This window comes from Balaenoptera physalus (genome assembly GCF_965194825.1).
Source record: "Balaenoptera physalus genome assembly, chromosome: 4".
NCBI lineage: Eukaryota > Metazoa > Chordata > Mammalia > Artiodactyla > Balaenopteridae > Balaenoptera > Balaenoptera physalus.
Genome location: NC_138891.1, coordinates 91,698,388 through 91,720,948, shown reverse-complemented (window position 1 = coordinate 91,720,948; position 22,561 = coordinate 91,698,388). Strand labels below are relative to the sequence as shown.

The 22,561-nt window shown below is 38.6% G+C and overlaps 1 protein-coding gene across 8 annotated transcripts in view; it reads left to right on the top strand.

The window, feature by feature from the left end:
• BBX (BBX high mobility group box domain containing) overlaps positions 1-22,561 on the top strand; it is a 282,163-nt gene that overhangs the window by 100,714 nt on the left and 158,888 nt on the right. For 5 of the 8 annotated variants that reach the window (XM_082460370.1, XM_082460368.1, XM_082460374.1 and 2 more), the window contains one exon: positions 16,737-16,810. The exons of the other annotated variants lie outside the window; for them this stretch is intronic. The gene's annotated coding sequence lies outside the window, so the exon portion shown is untranslated. The remainder of the gene's footprint in view (positions 1-16,736; positions 16,811-22,561) is intronic. 8 annotated transcript variants of the gene reach the window in all.

Sequence of the window (22,561 nt, the reverse complement as noted above, 5' to 3'; positions counted from 1 at the left end):
CGCAACGAAGAGTAGCCCCCGCTCGCCGCAACTAGAGAAAGCCCGTGTGCAACAACAAAGACCCAATGCAGCCCAAAATAAATAATAATAAATAAATAAATAAATAAATAAATAAAAAGCAGATAAAGAGAAGATGATGATGGTTACTTATAAATTTGTGGATGTGCTTTCATCATTACCTACTCTTATTACTCCACAGTTAGAGGTTTTTTACTTGGACATAATGCTTGTTACCATGCATATTTTACTACTTGGTAAACATTCTCAATCATTGATGTAAAAGCAGGTTTTGATGTGGAGGATGATGGAGTGAAACCTGCTGGTACCTGTGGTGGCGTGAGGAATCTTTGGGGGAGGGGAGAAGATTTGTGAAGAAAGTTTGAGGACACCAAACCTCAGCTTTAATTTTTTTTAATTTTATTTATTTATTTTTGCTCTGCTGGGTCTTTTTTGCATCACGTGGGCTTCTCTAGTTGAGGTGAGTGGACTCTCTAATTGTGGCGTGTGGGCTCTCTAGTTGCGGCACATGGGCTCTAGAGAGGGCAGGCTCAGTAGTTGTGGCACGCGGGCTTAGTTGTGGTATATGGGATCTTAGTTCCATGACCAGGGATCGAACCCAGACCCCCTGCACTGGAAGCATGAAGTCTTAACCACTGGACCACCAGGGAAGTCTCCTCAGCTTTAATTTTGCTTCAGACCATTTCTATAGTACATTTCTTCTTCTAATTTTAAATCTTTATGTCACAACATAAGCAAACAGTTCTGTGTGTTTGTTGAGACTCTGCTGTATAGTTGAGTGTTCATGGGACAGAAACTATGTTGTTTTTTTGGAACCTTATACATTGAAATTTAGATGGCTTGCAGCTGCTTTGTAGTCTCTTTTTTTTAAAATGAATTTATTTATTTTATTATTTACTTTTGGCTGCATTGGGTCTTTGTTGATGCGCGTGGGCTTTCTCTAGTTGCGGTGAGCGAGGGCTACTCTTTGTTGCTGTGCGCGGGCTTCTCATTGCGGTGGCTTCTCTTGTTGCGGAGCACAGGCTCTAGGTGCACGGGCTTCGGTAGTTGTGGCACGTGGGCTCAGTAGTTGTGGCTTGCGGGCTCTAGAGCGCAGGCTCAGTAGTTGTGGTGCACGGGCTTAGTTGCTCCGCAGCACGTAGGATCTTCCTGGACCAGGACTCGAACCCATGTCCCCTGCATTGGCAGGCGGCTTCTTAACCACTGCGCCACCAGGGAAGCCCCTGCTTTGTAGTCTCTGAAAGACATTTCATATGGTATGTTGGGTATTGTCAGGTTTACATTAGCCTTAGCAACTCCTTCTCTCTTCCTGCCCCAATTCCCACCATCCTCTTTACCAAGCGTTGGGTGACCCAAGTTTAAGGTGGTGGTGAGGGTGAGGTGGTCAGAGTTGAATCTTCAACTATGTTTTGCTTTGAGGGGGGGAGAAATCATAGCTCAGGAAATAAATAGAAGAAAAGTATTGTTTGAGTTCTCATATTCGAAATTCAAAAGAGATTTTCCTCTTAACAGCATCTGTCCTCTCCTCTACCTCTGTTTATCTGATGTACCATTCTCAGTTCTGTGTAAAATTAGCACATATTCAGAATACTCAGTAAGCGCATTAAAATTATTGCTTTGGAGGAGTGGCCAAGATGACGGAGTAGGAAGACTATGAGCTTACCTCCTCCCGTGGGCACACTAAAATTACAGTTATCTACAGAGCAACTGTTGATGAGAAAGACTGGAAGACAAGCAGAAAAGATCTTCAACAACGAGAGATACAAAGAAGGAACCACAATGAGACAGGTAGGATGGGCTGAGATGTGATATAGTCAAGACCCATACCCCCGGGGGAGGGGGGCGCCTGCAAATGGGAGGATTACAATTACAATTGCAGAGCTTCTCCCCAAGGAGCCAGGGGTCCAAGCCTCACATCAGGATCCCCAACCAGGGGATCCTACCTCTGGAAGACGAGCTCCCAGAACACTGGCTTTGGAGGCCAAGTGGGGCTTACTTTCTGCAGACCGACAGCTGTGGGAAATAGAGACTCGGTTCCTAAAGGGCGAGCACAAAATCTCACACACTCCAAGACCTAGGGCAGACGTGGTAATTTGAAAGGAGTCTGAGTCGGACCCACTTTCTGATCATGGAGGGCACCCCAGAGAGGCAGGAGGCAACTGGGACTTACCCTGGGGACATAGACACTGGCAGAAGCCATTTTTGGGAGCTTGTTTTACTACAAGGAAACTGGAGCTGGGAAGCACCATTTTGGAATTCTCCCTCTGGCTTATTAGTACTGGGACTAGCCCCTCCCACCAGCCTGTCAGTGGCTCCAGCACTGGGACCCCCTCCAGCCAGGGAACTGGCAGGGGGGTGGGGGGAGATGATGGGATGGGACACACATAGCCCCGCCTACCAGCAGCACAGCTGCCGTAAGATCCCCTGAGCCCACAGCTGCCCCAGGACCAAACCCTGTCCACCACTGGGGAGGCACTAACCCCAGGACCCCCTGGGCCTCAGCCCCATCTACCAGTGGGCCAACGCCAGTTCCGGGACCCCCAGGGCCTTGCAGCCCGAGACCCTCAGACCTACCTCTGCCAACCAGTGGGCCAGCACTAGCTCCAGGACCCAGCTTCACCCACCAGTGGATGGGCACCAGCCCCAGGACTACCACAGCCCCCCAGCCTGCCTTGTCAAGACCCAGCCCACCCACCAGCAGGCCAGCACCAGCCCTGGACCCACTCCCCAGCCCTGGCCCTGTACACGAGCAAGAGGATACCAGCTCTGAGATACCCTGGACCCCTCAGCCAGCCATCCTGGGATCTAGCCTGTCACCAGTGGGCTGACACCAGCTTTGGGATACCCTGGACCCTACAGCCAACAGTGTCAGGAAGCAGCCCTGCCCACCAGCCAGCCAACACTAGATCTGGGGCTCCTGATGCCACAGCCACCCACCCTGCGACCTGGCCCTGCCCACCAGGGGCTGGCATCCTCCAAATAAGGCAGAGCCTGGCAGCCAACCAAACTGGGGGCCAGCCCCACCTACCATACTGCCCACGGTAGTCAGCCAGCCACAAGAGAAGGACCCACGCAGCCCACATAGGGGCCACCCCTAAGACATATAGCTCTGGTGACCAGAGGGGAGTGTGCTTCTGGGACACATAGGATGTCTCCTACAAAAGGCCACTTCTCCAAGGTCAGGAACCATAAAGCAGCTTAACCAAATACATAGAAATAAAAGCAGCGTATTAGGCCAAAATGAGACAACAGAGGAATATGTTCAAAACAAAGGAACAAAGCTAAAGCCCCAGAAGGACTAACTGAAGTAGAGATAGGCAGTCTGCTCAAGAAAGAGTTCAGGGTGGTGATCATAAAGATGATGGAAGAACTAGGGAGAAGAATGGATGCACAGAGTGAGAAGTTAGACGTTTTTAACAAAGAGAATATATATAAAGAGCAACCAAACAGAGACGAAGAATACAATAACTGAAATGAAAAATAAACTTGAAGGAATCAACAGTAGACTAAATGATACAGAGAAACTGATCAGCGAGCTGGAAAACTCGCTGATCTGAGTGGAAATCACTGAAGCTGAACGGAAAAAGAGTGAAAAGAAACGAGGACAGTTTGAAAGAGACCACTGGGATGATGGGCCTACTAACATTCACGTGACAGGGGCCCCTGAAGGAGAAGAGAAAGAGAAAGGGGCAGGGAGCCATATTTGTAGACGTAATAGTTGAAAACCTCCCTAACCTGGAAAAGGAGACAGACATCCAGGTCCAGGAAGCACAGAGCCCCACACAGGATCAACCCAAAGAGGACTATGCCAAGACACATAATTAAAATGGCAAAAATTAAAGATAAAGAGTGAATATTAAAAGCTGCAAGGGAAAAGCAACAAGTTGCATAGGCGGGAACTCCCATAAGAGCGTCAGCTGACTTTTCAGCAGAAGCTCTGCAGGCCATAAGGGAGCGAAACAATGTATTTAAAGTAATGAAAGGGAAAAACCTACAACCAAGAATATCTGGCAAGGATTTTACTTAGATTTGATGGAGAGATCAAAAGTTTTACAGACAAGCAAAAGCCAACAGTGTTCAGCACCACCAAACCAGCTTTACAAGACTGTTAAAGGGACTTCTCTTACCGAAAAAGAAAAGGCCACAACTAGAAACATGAAAATTACAAAAGGGAAAAAAGCTCATTGGTAAAGGCAAATATATGGTAAAGGTCGTAAATCAACCACATACAAAGCTAGTAAGAGGGTTAAATGACAAAAGGCGTAAAATCATCTATATCTACAATAATTAGTTAAGGCAAACAGAAACAAAAAATGTGAAATATGTAAAAAACAGTTTATTTTTATTGGAGTGTAGTTGCTTTACAATGGTGTGTTAGTTTCTGCTGTACAACAAAGTGAATCAGCTATATGTGTACATATATCCCCTCCCTCTTGGACCTCCCTCCCACCACTCCTCCATCTCACTCATTAAAAAAAAAAAACAAACCCAGTAGCATTGGGGGGGAGAGTAAAAATGCAGTAAAAATGTGTATGAGCTTAAGAAGTCAGCAACTTAAAGTAATCACGTATATATAGATTGCTATATATAAATCTGATTGGTAACCACAAACCAAAAATCTATACTAGATACACATACAAAAAAAGGGAAAAGAATCCAAACATAACACTAAAGTTAGCCATATCACAAGGGAAGAGAGCAAAAGAAGAAGAAAGGAACAAAGAAGAACAACGAAAACAACCATGAAGCAATGAACAAAATGACAAAAAGTACATACTTATTAATAATTACGTTAAACACAAATGGACTGTATGCTCCCATCTAAAGACGTAGAGTGGCTGAATGGAATATTGACCATAAAAAAGAATGAAATCTTGACATTTGCAGTAACATGGATGGACCTAGAGGGTATTATGCTAAGTAAAATATGTCAGACAGAGAAAGACAAATACTGTGTGATTTCACTTATATGTGGAATCTATAAAACAAAATGAATGAACATAACAAAACAGAAACAGAGTTATAGGTACAGAGGTACAGAGAACAAGGATGTGATTGCCAGAGGAGAGGGGGTTGGGAAAAGGAATGAAATAGGTGAGGGAGATGAAGAGGTACAAACTTGCAGTTGCAAAATAAATGTCAAGGGTATGAAATGTACAGAATGCGGAATATAGTTAGTAACTATATATATAATAGTAACTATATATATATAATATCCTTGTATGGGGACATATAGTACTTTGACTTAGCATGGTGATCGTTTTGAAATGTATAGAAATAATGAATCACTGTTGAAATGTATAGAAATATTGAATCACTTAGGGATATAGTGTACAACATGCTAAATATAATTAATGCTGCTCTATGTTATATATGAAAGTTGTTAAGAGAATAAATGCTAAGAGTTCTCATCACAAGGAAAAATTTTTTTTTCTTATTTCTTTAATTTTATATCTGTATGAGATGATGTTCCTTAAACTCATTGTGATAATCATTTCAGGATGTATGTAAGGCAAACCATTATGCTGTACACCTTAAACTTATACAGTGCTATATCTCAATTATATCTCAATATAACTGGAAGGACGAGAGTCAATAAAATGGAGGGAGGGAGGGGAATGGGAGTGGAGTATGGGATAAAGGGAAGCTAATTAGTTAATTAAGACTGCCTTGTTAGCTACAGTGTTGAACTGTGTTGCAGATTTTATTATAAATAAATAGGCTACTATTCAAGTGTGTATCTTAGACTATATCTGGAGGATTTCCAAAAATTCATTATATGAAACTCTCGACGCTGACTAGATTCATTGAAGACAATGAATCACATTCCAGAATCAGAATCTGAGATATATTACTATTCTTCCTGTTACTGTTCACCCCAAGTAGAGTAACTGAAGTAACTGTGTTGTCGAAGCAGGAATTGACATTTACAGAACACTGTATAAGCCTCCTTATTATAGCTAATGTTTGGAAATATATTCTAGGTCTGATTTTACATTTAAATGATATTTCTTTCTTTGTATCCATCTTACCTCCAAAGTAAGAGACAAGTGCGTGTGTTGTTGCTTTTAAATTATAGCAAGGACTCTCTGGAATCAGAGTAACGATAGACTTCAACACTTTGGAGTTGAGGTTGTATGTGTTCGTTCATATGTGAACACATCACATATATTATTGTCAACTTTTATGAAAGGCCTGGGTCAAGTAAACTTATATGAGAGATTTATGAAGAAAATAATTTCCAATATATTGTATGATACCCAACTCTTTGGTTCTTTGTGACTATTCCTATCTATAAAAGTAACTTAGGGTGCAAAAAAGATTCCCTTTAAAATTTATATTCAGGCTGTTACCAAAAAGAAATAATAAGTGTTGTAGAGAATATGGAGAAAAGGGAACCTTATATGCTGTTGGTAGGAATATAAATTGGTGCAACCACTATGGAAAACAGTGTATAGAGATTCCTCAAAAAATTAAGAACAGTACTACCATATGATCCAGTTATTCTACTTCTGGATATTTATCTGGATACAAAAACACTAGTTCAAAGAGATACATGCACCCCTGCGTTCATTGCAGCATTGTTTACAATAGCCAAGGTGTGGAAACAACTTGCGTCTACCAGTGGATGAAAGGATAAAGAAGATCACACACACACACACACACACACACACACACACACACACAGACACTGAAATACTATGCAACCATAAGAAAATAACGTGAAACTCATTAATTGAATTTGCCATTCATTGCAACATGGATACCTATAGGGTATTATCCTAAGTGAAATAAGTCAGACAAATACTGTATGATTTCATTTCTATGTGGAATCTAAAAAATAAAATAAACAATAAGCAAAACAAAAACAAAATCATAGACACAGAGAATAGATTGGTGGATACCAGAGGGACAAGTGCTTGGGGGTACAGTGAAATGGGTAGAGGGGATCAACTGTATGGGGATGGATGGTAACTAGACTTACTGTGGTGACCACTTTGTAGTGTGTACAAGTATTGATTTATAATTTTATACACCTGAAGTTTATATAATATTATATACCAGTTTTGCCTCAATTAAAAAATGATATTCAGAATAACTTTCATGTCATTTTATTTTACTTTAGTTCTTTAAAAATTGGTTATTTTTCCAGAAATTTGTATGGTAACTCTCACTAAAGCAAAGCACTGTATTCCCAACTATTCCATGTTTTTTCTTCCTCCTCCGAAATGTAAGAAAAAAAATATAATTTCAGGCATGGAGAATGAATTGTGTGCTACTATCCACTAAAGTATAATAGCATACATAACAAACAAGGCATTGGAAATTCCCTTAGAATTGGTTTTAGAAGTCACATTAACATTATCCAGGTTTTCAGTGTTTTTGTTGAAACTTGAAACTTCTCTTTATAGGAAATATAAATTGAAAGAAAATTGGTGCTACAGGAGTACAGATTGAAAATTTAAACATCTTGACTTACTGAATGTCATGATGTGCCAAAATTTTTGAATAAATTTATTGAAATTAGGATTTGGAATAAAGTAAAATAAATCAGTGCTCTCTTTCATTTCTTTTCAGGGGCTTTATGTGTGGTCCACTACTTTTGGTTTTTTTTTCTCTTATTACAACAACACTGCAAAGCATTCTACTTTCTTTTCTCCTCTCACTTCAGACACTAGCAATAATGTAGCTTAACACACCTGTTACATATTTTGTGTGCTGTGCCCCAATCCAGGTTTCACACCCATTTCTCATTCCGGAAGATGGAATAAGCTGATGGGCCAAGCCTGGGTTATATTTCTATCTCTGAAGCTTGAGTAGAATTAGTTCATTCCCACTCAGGGCACATGGACCTTGAGAAGGTGGAGTATTTTCTCAAAACTCAAAGTGCTTTTACCAGAAAATGGGAGATACACACATGCCTTGCAGGCAAAAACATACGTGTCTATAATTTCTGCTTAAGAAAAGCCAGTGTAGAAAAACATACTTTTGTGGCTGATTATTCTCCCATTTAAATAAGGCATCTACAGTGATTTTCCATTTTAACTTGAAAGGTGACAAAACCTGATTTTCTTAACTATAAAAAAAGTTAAGATTTCAAAATACTTATTGGCAGCATCGAGAACCACGGCTGTTACAGATGTTTGCAGGGCATACACCTGTCACCATTCACCTTGTAATTGGTGGCCTCTGTGGGTGTATAACACTGAGCTCTAAGGGTCAGTATGCTGGAATTAACCACAAAGGATTAAACCCTTTGTCTATCAATGGGAATACTTGGAGAATATGTCCTTTGATTTTTTTTTTTTGATTGGTTTAATTTGAGCCAGATATTGTATATTACTTCAAATGACTGCCATAGGAGCAGAGGCACTTATTGAAGATTAGTGATCAGTGGAGCATGTATACTGTACAGACATTGTTGTTGTAGGGCATGGGCTTAGTTTTAATGGAAGACATAAATTTAATTGTTACTAGGTGTTTCTGGTGGGAGTGAGCATTTAAGGGAGAATGACTGTTTATAAATTCTCAACTGGCATTGGCCTGTCGTTTGCTAGTGAGTATATAATTTTCATATGGTTAGAATGAAGTAAGTTGATATTAGCTTTTTAAAAAATTAATAAACTTTACTTTTTAGAACAGTTTTAGGTTCACAGCAAAATTGGATAGAAAGTACAGAGTTTCCATATACTCACTACCCCCTCCCCCCATGTAAACGAACATTAACTTTTTATTCAAGGTATTTATAAAAGTATTTAGAAACACAGAGAAGTATTTTGTGTGCTTTTACTTCTGCAACTAGAAGTTGTCTTTCTCTGTCTTCAGACTAGAAAGGGGAAAGTGTTCTAGAGCCAAGAAGCATTCTCTGACAACCCCGAGAGTGAAGTTAGGCCCTTTTTTATGATCCTTTTCCAGCTGAATGTTGCTATTTACAATGGAAGACCAGAGGAAGGGTAGGGATCTAAGGTAACCTGGTCTGGAGCCCCCTGCTGTCAGATCAAACTGATTGATGGTAGTCCAGAAGAGCAGTGTGCAGTAGGGGCAGTGCACTGACCCATAGTGGGAGCCCTGGGTTCTGGCCTAGCTCTGCCTGTAGCTTGCCGTGTGGTCGAAGGGGCTGAATTGAGTGACCCCTGACTGCCTGCAGCATTCTGTGATTCCACGACTGATTGGAAGGTCCAGTAGGGGCTCATAACATCAAATCCTGCAGGGGCAGCAGTGTGGAGCTGCGGGGTGTTGTCCAGCATGGCCACAAACCAGCTGAAGGCCTTTTGTCCAGTCTCTTAAACCTTTTTGGGTCTGTCTTGGTTTCAGCTATGGAAATGTTGGGATTGGACTTCTCTGTTTCCCTCTAAGGAAAGTCTTTTGGATCTTTCTGGTTTAAAGTAGCCAATTACTGTATAGGATTATTTATCCTGGCAATAACTGCTTTGTGAATAAATAACTTCAAAAAGGGAGCATATTAACACTTTATTGTGGATCATTTTTGAGCAGACTCCTTTATGTCTTCGTATCAGGAATGTTCTTGCAATTAACATATCTGGAACCAGTCTTTCTGTTGCAAAGCTATTTGCTGGATATCCATTAGGCACGCCTGAAAGGGACGGGGGCTCTTTCTGGATAGTATAGTTTTTTTGGTTTTTAATAACACAATGTAAATTTTAATAGAGATGTGCTTTTTAATATCACAAAATTTAAAATTACGCTTATGTCTTTAAATTGTCTTTGTGCAATTTAGTGATAAAGGAAAAAAAGGGAAAGACTAGTGTCCTTTACTTCTCAGAACAGAATATTTTCCATTTAAAATTATGTAAATTGCTAACAGCTGACTTCCTTTTTTTTTATCAAATGACTTTGGACTAAATTAAGAGTGTGATTTTCTGTATATTGTGAATTATTGTTGATTAAAGGAATCCTTTCTTACCTCAAAGGACAAGGTGGTCCTGAGATTCCTCCAGTGGGTTTCATTCACAGAACCCCTCCCTAAAGGTATAGGCTAATTCCTCAAGTGTGTAGGCCAAGGTTTACTTGGGCTAAACCAGAGTAATGCATAGCGCGATGTCCCACAGGGCTGGGATTATCTTAACCTTATATTTTCCAGCTCAGTGGCTTGATAGAGCTAAGGAATCTTCCCAAAGTACCTGGGGGTTCCCTGTCAGTGTTCCTCATGTAGCTGCTGGCAAGCATGTTTTTATACTCTTCCTGGAAGTGAAACTTTTTCTGCCTTAAATGTGCAATTTCCCCTGCCTGAGAAGGTCAAAGGCACATTTATATAGTTCACAAGAGCATAAAAGAGGCTTTCAGGGCCTCCCTGCCAAGCCATCTGACTGGACTAATGCCTACTCATTTTCCGCCTCTACTTCGGAAACGGCAGAAATTCATAGTTCCACCATGGTCCCTGAAACAACAGTCTTATGGCATATGAGCATTATAATAAAATATCATATTATCAAATCAGGTAATGTAGCTCGAAATTGGTAGGAGTAAAAAGTAGTTGTTCAGACTGTCAGAATTAAACGTATGTTAAAACTACCTAAATTAAAACAAAATCTACCTTTTGAAAAGCTAGCAATTTACTTAGTATCCAAATGTTGAGAATATTCAAAGCAAACTTCGGCATGTTCACAATATTACTTTATTAAATGCTTTTCTTCCACATAGTTTAACTCTAGTGAGCTTACTAACATTTACTGAGCACTTCCTGTATGCCAAGACCTTTGTATTTATCATATCTTCCAATAATTTAAGGCAACCTTTAGAGGTGTAGGAATTGTTACCCTGATTTTGCAGATGAGGAATGGAGGCTCAGAGAGTCTCAGGAATTGGCCCACAATTGCAGGGGTGTAAGTAAATGAGGGGAACAAGTTTGGCCCTAAAGTCAGTATGCTTTGCAGAACACCAGGCTGCTAGCTGTGCTCTGCTGTTTATGAGGCTATGGAGAGAAAAAAAAGAGCAAGTTGCATTACTTTCTCATTTGCCCGCATTTCAATTTCCACTTTTTGATGTGAGCCCTGCACTTCGACCAGATCTGCCTCCTGTCCCTTCCAGCATGCTTCTTCCCAGTATGCAACTTAGGCCCAGTCTCTGCCTGTGCCTGTGACACCCTTCTCCATCCCCTTTCTCCCTATCCCAGTTTGCAGCTGGTGCCTTAGGTTGCAGCTTTTATTTATTTCCTGCATAAAGATTCCCTTGTGCAGTCTAACTTTTGGAGAATTCTTTGCTTACCATTTTGACATTATACATTTCTCTCTCTTCTTGTGTAACTGTGTGTGTGTGTGTGTGTGTGTGTGTGTGTGTGTGTGTGTGTATGCGATTACCCAACTAGATCATCAGCTTCTAGAAAACAACTCTTATCATACCTTTTGCAGTGTTAATACATAGTAGGTCATTATTTCTCAAACTGTAAAAGGTTATACCATTTGCATCTCTGTGCTCTTGGCATGTAGATAGGTGGAAGGTAGTTTTTAAAGCATAGTTTTATAATTGGTCAATATTGAGTACTGAAGGAGAGAGGATTTCCAAATCTTTCATCTTAGCCCTATGTCTAACAGTGAATGCTAGTTTCTGTCTCTGCCTGCTGGTGTTTTCCAACACCTTTCTGGAAATTCCAAACAGATGGACAGATCTGTAATGACTTGTAGTTACTTTGCTTTGCTGTTAGTATCTAGTGAACTCTTAGGACTTGTTTTGCCTTTATTACTGTTTAAAGTTTCTTAACTGAAAGGCTCTGGGTCATGAGGAAATGCAGGGGTGGGGGTGGGAAGGTGATAAAAAGATACTTCAGATTTGCATTTTCTTTTAAGAAATTTCCATTCTCAGTATAGCTGACACTTGTAATTTCTGTTAAAGATTGGTGCCTGGCCAGAAATGCCTGTGAAATAGCTTTGGTTTAAGCTTCAACTATAAAGACAGGGGAGGGTGGGTGATTTTAACAAGTGTTGTCTTTATTCATACTTTATATTGTCACTGTCATAAAATAAAGACAGTGAAAATGTGTAGTAAAGGCAACTCTTGTTAAAAAGCATATATATTATATATTTCCCTGCATTTATCTTTGTCTACATGAAGATAATTTATTTCAGCAAATGATTTAACTGGAGCTTATCATTTCTAGAAAAAAAAAAATCCTTTGTCCTCTGGTGTACCACAGTGACCTGAGGTATGGAATTCATTGGCCAAAATTGCATAACAGCCGGTATGCAATTTCAGTACTATATTATTTTGTAATGTGCCTGGTGCTACTACTGAGGAGATGAAAAGAATATTAATTACAGTGGGGTGAGTGGGAGACCTTATGCATATACATAAGGAGGCTTTAGTTAATGAGTTTTTTTGGACTAAAAATGTGATATATTTTACATAGAAGTAATAGCTCGGTGTTTGTATTTAAGTTTATTTATAAACAACCTTTACATTTCATTTGTAAACATGCAGTGTATAAAAGAGTGAATTGAGGAAAATATAGGAATTGTATTTATTTAAAGAAGTAATTTTAAGACAGGAAAAATCTTTTAAGAACACCTACTTTGTAAAGTGGAGATCGGAATACATATTGTTGGGAAAATGGAAGAAGCCAGTGGAAGATTTAGTGAAAGAGTGGATGTTAAGACTGTTATTTGGGACCTGGATTTATTTTGGCTTTCAGAGGTCATGCTTACTCTTAGATTAGAAATGCAGCCTCTTTCAAAGCATAAACATAATTGAAAAAAAATAATTTTGAAATTTGCTTTCTTGGGTTCTCCATTTTGTTTTCTTCAGGTGTAAAAGCATGAGTATTCTATTTCCAGGAAGATGAGGAAAAAAATCTATTTCCTCTTCTAGCAGTTTGGCTATTTTTGTTGTTGTTTCTGGCTCCATAAACGGAGAGGCATCTGTACCGTGCATTGTATCATGCCCAGCAAGTTTTTTTTCATTTGAATGTAATTGTTCCTTAGCAAATAATTGCAGTCCAGAATGACTTTTATTGAGCTTGATTGAATTAGGGTTATGTATGAAAATGAGTTAGTTAAAGCTTAATCTATTACCCAGAGAAATGATGAAAACATCAGAAAAGCAGTCATTCATGGGGATTAAATATTCTTCCATGTAAATGGGCAACATGGTTGCCTGGAGTCCCTTCTGCACTGACTAGGTTGTAGTGACATTAGGGTGCAAAACATACAGTGTTGGCATAGAAGGGGATCTTGTCATGATGTGCCTTTGAATGTTATACTGGACATTAACACTAATGAGGGAGCCTGCCTCGTTATAAGAAGTGGCGCCTCACCTTTTGTAGTATAATAAGCTTTCAAAACATAGGACCCCAAGGGGGGGCAATGTGTAAACCGCCAGAAAGCCAGCTGCTTTGGGATATTTCAGTGGTTGCTGAGGCCAGATCTTTAAGATGGGTTTTTCAGATGCCAAGTCAGATACCCTATTTGTGGTTAAGAGGTAAAGAGGAGATAATTCAGCGTTAGCTCTCCCATCTGCCATCATGATCTCAGAGGGCATCCTGAGCTGTGCCAGGTCCGTCCTGGCTAGGTGTGCATCCTGGGGGAAGCAGTGTTGTGGTGGGAAGCGGGCCTTGCAAAGGGAGAAGGAGCCCGTTACGGAGCAGGCTCTTAATGAGGCAGTGGGAGCTAAGTGTGGGCAGTCAGGAATCCAAGGCTCTGTGTGGATGGGAAGTGAGGGTTAGGAGGAAGCCGTAGTGTGACCCAGAGAACACAGACAGGCCTGGCGTGGCTCAGTTGAAGATCTCTCCTGGCTGTGGTCTAAGGGCATGCTCAAGTCACCATTCTGCAGGGTTGTATTCACCCTTTAGACATTTCCCGTTCCTGCCCGCCTGTCCTTCTGACACCTCACACAGCCACCCATTTCCATCAAATCAAAGCACTTTTGAAGTACTGGTAACTTAAATGCAGAACAGCTTATGCTGAAACTGCTTTTCTGAAGCTACTCATGTGGGCATTTGTAATAGCCAAAAAAAATCTGGAGTTTGGCTGTCAGAGAACTCAAAGGCAGCCTGTCTCAGGCAGGATCTTCAGCCTTGAAATTGACCTCTGCTCTGTGGCTGATTCCCTGGCTCCCCCACCTCCTAGTCAGTGAAGTCCAACATGATTTCTTCGTTATCCTGAGTTTTAAAACCCATATTGGCCACAGCACAGTCAGCCTCCTCCCTCTGCCTCCCTACTCTATCCATAGATAGTTGCATCCCAGGTGATAAATTATTGAACAGTAATCAAAATATAGATATGGTCCATTTTGGGGGTATATATTTGATTATAGAAACAAACAAATGTGTAAGGGTACCTTAAGATTAGTGAGAGTTTGTTTCTGAGCTCCTAAAAGAACTTCTGTATATAGGATATACTAGCATATTTTATTTCTCAGATAGCATGCACTCACTTCTTAAACTAAAATGTAGGGGCTTCCCTGGTGGTGCAGTGGTTAAGAATCCGCCTGCCAATGCAGGGGACACGGGTTCAATCCCTGGCCTGGGAAGATCCCACATGCCACGGAGCAGCTAAGCCTGTGCACCACAGCTACTGAGCCGGCTCTGGAGCCCGTGAGCCACAACTACTGAAGCCCAAGCGCCTAGAGCCCGTGCTCCACAACAAGAGAAGCCACCGCAATGAGAAGCCTGCGCACCACAACAAAGAGTAGCCCCCGCTCGCCACAACTACAGAAAGCCCACGCACAGCAACGAAGGCCTAACGCAGCCAAAAATAAAATAAATAAAATAAAATAAATAAATTTAAAAAAAAACACTAAAATGTAAGCAAATCTCTAAACCAAAATAAGAATTAAACCCACACTATCAGAATTAATGTTGGACCCTGCTCTCCCAGTTTTAGCAGTATTAATTATATACTGTTTGTTTTTTTAGTTTATACCAATTTATTTACTTGACAGTTATTTATAGATATTCATGATTTTTGCCTATTTATTAACTTTTTATTTTAATGGTTCTTCTCTATACTGGCTTTTATGGATTTATATGAAGAAAAAGTATGGAGATAAATATATGAGATAGTGCATGTGATTTTCTTAAAACAGCAGTTTTTAAAAAAAAATTTATTTATTTTATTTATTTATTTTTGGCTGTGTTGGGTCTTCATTGCTGCGCGTGGGCTTTCTGTAGTTGTGGCGAGCGGGGACTACTCTTCGTTGTGGTGCACAGGCTTCTCATTGCGGTGGCTTCTCTTGTTGCGGAGCACAGGCTCTAGGTGCGTGGGCTTCAGTAGTTGTGGTGCATGGGCTCAGTAGTTGTGGCTCGCAGGCTCTAGAGCGCAGGCTCAGTAGTTGTGGCGCACGGGCTTAGTTCCTCTGCAGCATGTGGGATCTTCCCAGACCAGGGCTCGAACCTGTGTCCCCTTCATTGGCAGGCGGATTCTTAACCACTGAGCCACCAGGGAAGCCCAAAACAGCAGTTTTAATGTTAGTTGCCTAGTTTATGATAATTAAGGATAGACTTTTATATCATTTATTTAATCAGTTTTTGGAATTGTACACTTCCTTGATAAAAACATAGGCATTTAATTTGAAAGTATTTATGTGTCCTTTGTAGTTTTCGTCAAAGATCTGGATTTATTCTTTCATCCATACCCTTGTTGTAAAAAATGTGGATGAATGAGTAGTATCTTGTGTGAAACCACGTGAGGCCGTTTAATATTTTATTTATTCTTTCAAGCTGTTGTTTTCTTCCGTAGCACTGGGTGACAACTGAATCATCTAAGTCTAGTTAAGATTACTCAGATGAATCATTACACATTTTTGATATTTAATGTGTAAGAGCCAGTTCTTCCATATTGTAGTGGCTGATTAGGGAAAAAAACTTTAGCCAAGCCATAAAATGACTAACAGTATTGATCAAGCTGTAAGCCAGTAAGTGATATCTGATTTCTAGAGTGTGTTATAACCTGCTGTTTGTAAGGAAATATATTGTCATAATCTGAAGGAGGGTAGGAAATTGTCTCTCTTAGTTGAGTGTGAATTTAGTATTACCATGAAGCACTTGAGAAGCTAAATAAATGTCTCAGAAACTGAAATAACTTAATTTTAAAAAAGGTACAGTTTAAGTGTATGTCTGTACTTGCAGTATTAATGTAAAATGTTCATTTAATTTGTATACTCTTGTTGATTTTGATCCTCTTATATTTATTTCATCACATGTAGCTAGAACGTAATTTTTTAGTTACAGCTTTCCTCTATTTGTATGTGTTCCCCCCACTCCCCACCTTAAAAAAAAACTATCTTGGTTTCACTTGTTATCTTTAAAACATTTAAAAGATAAAATATAAGATATTAACATCTGAACCACAGCTTAACTGTATGGGTTGGGCTAGTCATTTCAAATAACTTGAATTTAGTCAGGATGTCAATATAATTTCATGTTTTTCCAGAGAATTCACGTGTAACTCTACACCTGAATTTAGTCAGAAAGCTAAGAGGTGATTGCCTGTAATTCTTTGTCTCTGTAGCTTTAGTCTCAGAATTCCCATTGAGTAATTTTAGTGACTATCTTTTTGTTAAATTAAAGTTGACAATAAACACTTTAGGTCTTTTTTTCCTAAATAGTGTTAGTAGAGGGATGTTTAATAATTTTCCTGATTTTGATTGCTTGGCTGTTAATTCATCTTATTTAGGGATTATTTTGCTAAAGGAGAATAAGTGTCAGCTTTGTTTGAAAGGGCTTCCTGGCTCACCATTTTAATCACTTTGCTATGGGTCCTTCACAGAATTCTGCTGCATCACAGAAGCTGGAAGTTCTGATGTTCCATTGAAATCACAATGGAAAGTCTTGACTTGACCGGTAAGAGCAGCCCTGCAGGTGCATCTTACTTACTTATCTGGAAGCAGTGAAACAGTCAGGAGCTAAGTGGTAACAGAGCTGTTCTCAACTTTTTCCCGTCTGATGGATTCACCTTCCATATTGATCAGAGAAGTGTGATAATTGTGTATTTTTTTGGTCAATTTTATTAGTATTTTTTAAGTGACACTTTAATCTCTATCATCAAGTAAGTTAAATTTTCCTTTAAAATCATGAATTTTAAAAAATTAACTATTTCAGAATCTCTGGTTTGTTTCTCCACAGTAATGGGCTGTTGGTGAAAGTCCATTTATTGAAGTCCTAATTATCTAGAGAATACATACGTAAATAAATATTACATTGGTCTGTTCCCCCAAAGCCTTTTTTTGTATTGCCTGAAAAAGTTGAGATTTTAAAATATATACATGTGGCAAATTATATCAAACTTTGAAACTCACAGATACTATAATTCTGTCCTCTTATATATAAGTTATATTCAAAACTGCTTCTTTAGGAATATTTTAAGATTAATTTTGGTCATGATTACTTAAATGCATAGAGTTTTCTCAGTCTGGGAATGAAAATGTGTGATTGCTTTACTGATGTTTGAATACTTTATGGTGAACTGATGATTTATAAGACCAAGGAATTTAATATAAATTAAAATTAACAGAAGTAGTAAATATTGTTTAGTTGCAATTTTTAGGACATGAACTTATTTTTCAATTTTTTATTCTTCGAAATCTTAAATCTTTTCTGTTCTTAAGTAGTTTTGATAGCTTATTAGGTCCGTCTAGAATATCTGTGTCTACCTTTTTTGTTTTAGTAAGTATATGACTGAATGTTGCTTTTATGATATGAGTATAAATATAAGGCCTCTGAACCATTCTTCTGAATGTTGCAGTCTAGGATTGTACACATTGTAAAAATAAATGCCATTTAGCTTGTGTGTTTACTAGGATATTGAAACAACAACAAAATCTTATCGCCAGTGAGAAGATTGGGATTTAGTTATTTTTCCTCCTTTCTGGGCTATCCTTTAAGGCACAGTGAAGTTAGAAATATAAATTCTGGATTTACAAATGCCAGTTAGGATACAGTTGATTATGGTTTTACTGGGTCAGCAGAATAGTCTACAGAATATTTGAACATCTATACTGAAATGTCAAATATGTTCTCGATTACTAATCCTAAAGGCAGTTGAGTATAGTGAGATACAAAGAAAATTAAATTTGTGGCAGTATTCTTAGTTTTCTGAATATGAATACATATATAGAAAGTAAAGCAGGACCTTTTAAATTACCTATTCAGAAAACTAAATCATTAATCAGTAGTTGTTGGCAGTCTTGACTTAAGTAGCCATCTCATCTATGATCTCTAAATGTTAATCAGATTATTTTAATACAATATTTTTATTGACTGTAAGCAGAAATTGGCAAAAAATGCTGACAAAATTTAAAAAGACTGAGACTTTATACTTCTAGCATAAGTATATATTCGTCTTAAACACAGTATTAACTAACAGAAAATTGCCATACAAAATGAGGAGTAATTTAGGAAACTAATTTTGGAAAATGTTACCGAGCAAAATGATGCCAGGGTTCAGTAAATCTGGGAAACATGCTATTTTAGTTAGCTTAGGCAAAGTTTTGTTTAATTATCCAGAGTCCCCAAGTCTTAGTGGTTTATAGCAGTAAAGTTTCTTTCTCGCTCATGTTCTTGTTCTTGATGAATCTGCTGCCACTCTGCTCCATACCCTCTTCATTCCTGGACCAAAGCTGAAGGACAACCTCTCTGGGATGCTTAAGTCTTGTGGCAGAAGGAGAAAGGAATGATGGTGGAATCTGGGCTCTTTAAACTGCTGCTGAGAGGTGGTATATGTCACTACCTCTTATATTTCATTGGCTAAAGCATGTCACATGGCCAACTCATGTCATAGGATAGGAGTCGCCTTTTAAGAGGGGTGGGGTAGGGGAAGGCTGATAGGAAGGCATAATGCATATTTTAAGTATAATATCTGCATAATCCTGTCTAGGGTTCTTCTAGACAGACAGAATGCACCTAGTATGTTAAGCTTCCAGGAAGTCCTGTAGTAAATGAATCTGTTTAACATGGAAAGTTATTTGACTATGAATCCTCTTGTAATTACGTGGAACACATTGAGCTTTGAAACCCTGTGACAAGTTTTAAGGAATGAGGAGTTGATACAATTCAAGAGTTTCATTAAGTTTTGAACATTATCACTTTTCCACTATGCAATAAGTGGAAATACAGTCTATATTAAAGTTACTTACCTTATTGTTTTATAAGTTGTTTTAAAATGAATGAAAATTACTGCAGACTGGACCCTCTGCAGTTTGCATACAGTTAGAGAAGGGAAATAATGATTCTCCTAATAACTTCTTACCTATGTTTACTAAGTTACAGAACTTTTGACAGATGTTATCTAATTTGACATAGAGGAAGAGCATGAGAAAATGGGTACTTTGCTTTTTCCAGTAGTAATACAATAATTTTACCATGTAATGGTAACCAAATGCTTCTACTTAAGATCAATTTAAGGAATCATTCTAGAGAGAAAAAATGCAGATACTATAGGGTGGTTAACAATTGCATCCCATGGGTTTTCTGATGTACTTCACTCGAGGTCATATTCACTATACAGTGATTGCATTATTCTCTCCTAAGTTTTCTAGAAAATTGCTAGGCATTATGAACTCAACCAATGTTGATTTGATTAATCCCACAGGTTTTATAAAACATTGCTACCAGACCTGTGTGGACTAAGATGATTTAAATATCAAGGAGTATATAAACAATGCTTTGTTTGATAGTTCATAGTTCTTTAAGATTGGGGAAAAGGAACATTCTTACACATCTGTGGATTCAGAGAAACTTAGGCATAAACCGTAGTTCTGGAACTTTTAAATTGAAAGAATTTGGGTGTTTATGTAACCTCTCTGAAATTTTGTATTCTCATCTTAATATCGGATAATGATCTCTACCTTGTGGAATTCTGATAATTAAATAAGGGAATTATGTTGAGTGTTGATACACTGCCTGGCACATGGGATGCAGTCAAGAAATGGTAGTTAAGAAAAATGTGATCATAATCTTGAATGCACTATAATATACCTTTATTACAGTGTATGTATGTCTAAACTGTGTTTGCATATTTATATTTACACACACATACTTCGAGTTTTAACAAATTGTCCTGAATGCATAAGAGCCTATATATTCTACAGTTACCACTGAAAGGGTGAATCCTGTAGAAATACTAGTCACCCTATGATCTAATAAATCACTTCTTGCCACTGAGAACATAGAAATCCTAAGGACAGAGTGATTACCAAAGGTGGATATATGGCCTTGACTCTGGATATTAATGAGGTCAGCATCAAAGAAATCAAATTTTATATAATCTCGATGCACAAGGTACAAGAACAGGAGACAGTGCCACAGAAATTTTCTTCACCATGTAGAGCAAATGCTGTTTGGTTTCAAAAGAATCAGCATTTCTATTTCAAGATTTTTATGCTGCTGTTTTCCAGTGAAGGTGAGATTATTTAGATTCCTTCGAGGACTTCTCTGTTGGCATTGTCCCCTTGCACTCAGAATCAGGACAACAGAGGATATCTCTTAGGGGTTCAAAGCTTTATGCTATTTCCAAATGACAATTTAATGTAGAACAACACACACATATATAAATAATTTTGGAGTGAATTATTCTTCAAATTGCTCCAGGCACTTCTCTTCATAAACGAATCATTGTTGCAACAAATATCAGTTACATATTCAGCTGGATTTTTTGTGTGTTTGTTTATTTGGCTGCGCCGGGTCTTAGTCACGGCACGTGGGATCTTCGTTGGCGCATACAGTATCTTTTAGTTGCGGCATGCGGACTCTTGGTTGTGGCACGAGAACTCGTAGTTGCAGCATGCACGTGGGATCTAGTTCCCTGACCAGGGATCAAACCCGGGCCCTCTACACTGGGAGCGCAGAGTCTTAACCACTGGACCACCAGGGAAGTCCCCTCAGCTGGCTTATTGATAGAGTAAAATTATTTCAAAAATAGAATCTTTTAATTTTTAGAGATTATATAGTCTGCTTGGGCTGCCATAACAAAATACCACAGACTGGGTGACTTAAACAGCAGATATTTTTTAACAGTTCTGGAGGCTAAAAGTCCATGATAAAGATGCTGACAAATTCTGTCTCTGGTGTGGTTTCTCTTCCTGGCTTATGGACAGTTGCCTTCTTGCTGTGTCCTCACATGACCTTTTCTGTGTGTGTGTGTGTGTGTGTGTGTGTGTGTGTGTGTGTGTGTGTGTGTGTGTAGAAAGTGTGCTCTGGTTACTTCCCCTTCTTAAAAGGACACCAGTTCTATCAGATAATGGCCCCACCCCACCCTAATGACCTTACTTAACTTTTACCTTCTTCTAGGGTCTATCTCCAAATATAATCACATTGCGCTTTGAGGTTTCGTCATATGAATTTGAGGGAAACCAGTTCAGTTCATCCCAGAGGTAATTGTTTTTCTGTGCCAAAGAGTGAAGTGAAAGTTAAAAAAAAAAACAAAAAACTTTCTATGTTATTTAATCTATAAACAAGAAAACCTGGTTTATTATAGTCATCTAAGACTAAAAATATCTTTGGATCTTTGAGATGGGAGACATTTGAAATTACTGAATTCATATTTCTTCCACTTTGAAGTCACTGTGCATGAAAAAGCGTCTTTCAATTGAAGGGATCAAATCTAAGAACTTGAAAATTAGAGTGTTTTGTATGATAGAGGAATTACATCATTGTAAAAATCGATTTCCATGTGTATTCATTGTTATCTAGGAATGGAATGTATTTGAAAATTAGGTTGAGGAATAAGACAATTTCTCTTTTGAGTTCTATCTGTTTCTGCTTACTATAATCAAGCCAATTCACATTTTTTCAAGGCTATATTCTTTTACTTTGTGAATCAGTTGTGAATTCAACAGGGAAATGGCATACTCTTAAAGATTCTGGAAAACAGAAAGAAGAGATTGTTTATTTGAAATAAAGCCAGCAGAAGCCATGGAGTCCTAACTCTGCTATTCTACCTGTTTATTTTCCTGCTTACCTCGCTCTCTTTTTTTATCCACTTTTTTCTTCCTCCTCCTTTCCCTTCTTTCCTCTGATATCAGCTCTTGAGCTGGTAATCATTGTATTTCTCAAGTATGATAGTCTAAGTGCAATTCTTTGAACATGTGTATAGTACTTCTTTCTATTACACAATAGGAACTTTTTCTATTAGGTAAGTCAGTTGATGGGTGTTTGGGATTAGTGATGGGTAATAGCATTGATGTAGGCTCAGCTTAACTCTTCGTTTTATCTTTAAACTTTTTCTAATATGTGTGTTCTGTGTCACTAGAATAATTTCAGTTTCTGGTGATTTGATGCCTTTATAAAAACAAAACATACTCCAAAGGAAACAAACCTTTGAGACGTGTACCTTTGTATAAAAATAACTTTAAATTGATTTGTAATTTTTTTTTCTCATCTTGTGTGTTTATAGACTAAAGGATAAGCTCTTGAGCACTGATCTAATTTTGTGGATGACAGTTTAATTGGTTGAAAATTATTTTAACTCGTTTATCTACCCTTGGTTTTTTTTGAATTTTATTTTCTTATACAGCAGGTTCTTATTAGTTATCTATTTTATACATATTAGTGTATATATGTCAAACCCAATCTTCCAATTCATCCCCCCCCCGCCCC